Source organism: Cucumis melo, chromosome 7 (genome assembly GCF_025177605.1).
Source record: "Cucumis melo cultivar AY chromosome 7, USDA_Cmelo_AY_1.0, whole genome shotgun sequence".
Lineage (NCBI taxonomy): Eukaryota > Viridiplantae > Streptophyta > Magnoliopsida > Cucurbitales > Cucurbitaceae > Cucumis > Cucumis melo.
Window position 1 is genome coordinate 15,344,355 of NC_066863.1, and position 4,694 is coordinate 15,349,048.

The following is a 4,694-nucleotide window of genomic DNA, read 5'->3' on the forward strand; positions in this document are numbered from 1 at the left end:
GCATACGAACGCAGTGGAAAAAATGGATCAAATTTACTCTAGATGCATCTAACTGCTTAGAGATTAACATGCATAAACACAACCCTAATTACATTAAATTAGGGTTAAAAGAAACATACCATCTAGCTTCCTGTTTCCTCGATAATTTCCTCACGAACTCGGATCGAGACCTCTATTAGAGTTGACCCACTATTCTCCGGACAAGAACCGAGTGGTGGGACCTTATATGTGAAGGAAATTTAGAGAGAAAAGGAATAAGGAGATGGGAAATTAGGTTTGAGATATGGGTGAGAAATAAACTTGGAAGATTTTTTTTAAAAAAAAATAATATCACAAAATTTTGCCAAAATTTTTTTGGAATATCTGAAAAATTTTCTTTAAATAGACTAATTACATAAAACTATTGCATGTAATTAATTCTCTCAAATGCAACACCTCACTTTCCACTTACAATTAGTGGAATAAGTCACCATTTCAATTTCTCTTAGTGGGCTTCGTGTCATTACCATGAGCTTCCACTTAGCCCACTGGGCTTCGTGTCATTACCATGAGCTTCCACTTAGCCCACTAAGAGTTGATGAGATTATTCAACAAAATGTTGGATTTTTCCACTAACTTTGGTCAAAAGGCAAAATGGTCATTTGACCATTCTAGTCAAAGTCAAAAGTCAACATTTTGAATTTTTACCATTTTGTCTATCTTGACTAATTTTGACCTCCCGAGCATGAATTCACATTCATTTTTCTGAAATTCAAATCACATTTGAAGATAAAGCTGGTCAAAGCTTGACTTTTCAAAGTCAAAAGTCAACATTTTGACTTTTTACAACTTTGACCATTTACATCAACTTTGAGCTTTAACCCGTATTCATATTTTTAATATTTAAGTCACATTTAAACATATAGATCTATCTAAAACTGATAATCGATGGTTATATCACATATATTCGTAAGTTTCTCTCTCTTTACCTAATTCGAACAATTCGAATTATTTCATCATATTGTTCTAAGTTAATTCCAAATGAGCTAGTAGGAGAACCTAATCGACCTATAAATCATAGGCTTCAATGATCCTAGATTAACTGGCTAAATCCTTTTAGACCGAGCTAATCAACATTTGTTAACTATAGATATATTTATGTCCATCTGATATAACCATGAAATCCTTCACAGGTTGTTCGTAATCTCGACTAGGTCAAATATTGTTTTACCCCTAAGATTACATCTTGTTTCTTAAGTGTCACTGATCCACTATTGAACAGTTGATTTAAGATCCAACCTATAAACCAAATCCCTCTCGAGCCAATGAGAGGGTAGGGCCCCTTGTTTAAAACTTGGATTCATTCCTTAAGGGAACAACCTATCTACGAACCCTAAAACGGGTAGGAGTGAATTCCGTCTTGCACCCTATCTCCCTAGCCATTCACCCGGTCTTACCCATAAAATGGGAAACTTATTAGGCCAGAACCATTGAGATGCCCTCACTCATGCAGATCTAAGGATAATACCATTTGAACAGAAGTTCATAGTTAGCTCATATGACTTAAAAGTGACTATTTCATGGTTCCAGTCTTATGTAAACTCTTTATATAGGATGCCCCCACTTCCATATCTCTACATGAACAATTCAGGATTACTTTGTTTGCTAACTATAGAGCGGCCCGAATCCATAGTGTTCCCATAATCAGACGTCCAACCTTATTCATACACTATAGACCGTTTGGGCTATATACTTGAACTTGATCCACTTTTATGTTTCTACATAAAGTTCAAGTATAAATATCACACCCCGGTCTAAGTTTTCCCCTCTAACCTAGATCGTGGTGTGAATCTATTCCTTAAACTCATACCTTTCATATATAGGATTAGTAAAACATTTTCCAAGAAATTCTATAAAAATTTCGGCAGAGTCTCCCCTGAAAACGAACTAACCATACCTAGAAAATAGAAGAAAGACACACTTCTATACTTTTCAAAACTCAATTATCCTCGAGTGTCTCTCACCACACACTCATCCAACATAATCCAGAATCCCAAACAAAGTTTATATTCAACTACAAACTAGTTACAAAGGAATTACAATTTAATAAAAGATCTCTCTGACTCAAATTCTCATCATGACTCTCATTTCTTCTAATAACCCAATAATACAATAGAATGCATAAGTATATAATACACAATGAGATACTACAACCACCGCCAGGAAAGCACAACCAATGCTTAGTCCTTAACCGTTACCTGGAGGGGAGAAAACATTGAAAACATGAGTTGAAACTCAATGAGTGGCAATTTTGTTAATTTTTCTCAAAAACTTATAAAACATACATTTAACGGTTTAGTTATAAAATCAACACTGAAATGATAATTAAAACATTAGAATCATGTATTACCATAAATCATAAGTAAGGCCAACAAATCTGTATCCAAACCAACCATGGAAAGGCATCTAAATATACGGCCAAAGATAGTTCGCACATGACTAAAAATCATGCGACCAAAACTAGCTCACACATATTTAGTACCCACCACGATAACAACCTCCATCCAATCCGATTCAACCAATCCAATCCAACCAATCCAATCCATCCATGATAACATACTAAGCATACGACCCAAGGATAGCTCACATGTGATCCAATCCACAAGGAAACACGCGGCCAAACGGAGCTCACACATACTTAGCACCTACCACGGTAACAACATACCGCTCCTATGTGCACATAGAGCCACCCAACCATGGGTTAAGCTAGGCCTGAAGCCATGTCACAATCCTCTATCCATGTCCTCACCTAGGCTCAGGTTCTCGGATCTCCAGTCACAGCCTCTTTCAGTCCCGGAATCCCCTGACAACTGTAGGTGGCGCTACGGAAACACATTCACGTAGCCTTAAGGGTAATCACCAACATCCATAATATCACATAATTCAAGTTTAAAACCAAACATAGTTAGAAACTCATTTTCACATCATTTTTGATCTTTTGCCATCAATACATACTTTTAGAACTTATTTAAATCTAGTTATAAATCAATGAAGATTTTAGAAATCAGTTGTCATCTAGAACTTATTTAGTAAAGTTGGTTTCAACCACAATTCTGAAGTACAAGAGTTCATGGAATACCGAAATTCATATTTGAAAACACTTTTGACATATAGATCATAAAACAATCATACAAGTAATCGTCACAATTACAACGTACTATAATAACATATATAAATTTATAACGAAAATATTTGAAAATAACCACTCACAATCAATTACTCGATCCCCCGGGATTTTACGCTTTCCCCACTTCAATTTGGCCTTAAACAACGTTCAAGGTCACATCATTGTCTTCACTTAGCAAGACAACACAATAATCTCTAAAATTACTTCATTACGAGCATTCAAACTATTTTACATTTGTTGAGTCCTTACATTCTCAAATCTTCTTGGACTAGACTAAAAATCCACTTCAAACCTTTAAACTTCAAATTTAGATATTTAGATTTAAATCGACTATGTCAACATGAACCAACTAACTTTAAACTTCATAAGGCCACCTAGATCTATTTTATGTTTCTAAGGTCCTCAATTTGTCAAAGCGCTTAGGATTAGACTAAGCCTTTCACCTACGAACCCTTGGACTTGAAATCTAGATACTTAACCCCATGAGCATCCAAGTTAGTTCAAATTCAACGGGTCTTTTATGTAGATACAACAAGCTCAATGGATCGTTTATGTGGATTTATGTCCATTATATCAACAAGGGACCAACAACCTTAAGTACTTCTAAGATTTAGATTGAACAATCCCCCAAATGGTTTACTTTAGGCTATTTTGACCCTTAAACTTCAACTTAAACTCTTAATGCCACAAGCACCCAAACATGAGAGAACCCACTAAAATTTATTTAAACCATATCAAAATCACCTCGACAACACATTTCTCAAAATTTTCCAGATTCGCAACATGAACTTCAAATGATCATAACTCTTCCAATACTTAACCAAAATGAGTGTTATTTATGTCAAAATCTTCATTTTGATGTCCTCTATAAATTATATGAATGAAGGAAAATACGATTCCCAACAGATTGCTACAGAATTGGCCCGAAACAGAGAGTGTTCAAAAACGGAGTCTTCTGCTATCCCCTGACTTGTTTATGAAATTAAGCTTACTTCCAATCATATTTAGTTCACAATTTCTTCATAAAAGTTGTAGTAAATTGAATAAGCTTTCCAACCATAATAAATAGAGATCCTAATTCCACCGGTACACTCCGAAATACAAGAAAAACCAGAGACCTCCTGATTTCGCATGAAAACACTTGCTTTGTCTTTTGTGTGAAAATCACCCAATAAACCTCAGAATTTGCTTAAACTCTCTTCATAAAATTTGTTCGAAAATGAAATAGCTTTCAGAAAATGAAAATCTCACCTCTTAGATCTTCTCGAGAAGCTCAAATCGAAATAAAAACCAAAAGTGTGCAGCGGCAGGACTTCTGTCGACCATGGGCTGCTAGACGATGGAAGAGAAGGACGGTGAGTGTAAGGGAGCGATGGAGAAATAGGAAGAGAGGACCATGGGATGAGGGAATCGGCGAGGAGAAGAAGAAGAAGAAGAAGAAATTTTTTTTTTTTTTGAACTCCTCTCTCGAAGAATGGAGAAGGAGAAGAAGGGAGAAATTTTCTCTTTTTTCCTTTCTCTTTTCTTT

General features: G+C 35.5%; 1 long non-coding RNA gene across 3 annotated transcripts; it reads right to left on the reverse strand.

Annotated features, from left to right (window-relative positions):
• Positions 1-1,944: 1,944 nt before the first annotated feature.
• LOC103495754 (uncharacterized) lies at positions 1,945-4,694 on the reverse strand. 3 transcript variants are annotated; one of them, XR_007822538.1, is made up of 3 exons: positions 4,418-4,686; positions 2,390-3,301; positions 1,945-2,237 (listed from the first exon to the last, which is right to left on the reverse strand). It is a non-coding gene; the product is annotated as an uncharacterized LOC103495754 (long non-coding RNA). The 3 variants fall into 3 exon arrangements; XR_538915.3 differs by lacking the exon at positions 2,390-3,301 and having other exon boundaries at positions 4,418-4,694; XR_007822537.1 differs by lacking the exon at positions 4,418-4,686 and having other exon boundaries at positions 2,390-4,411.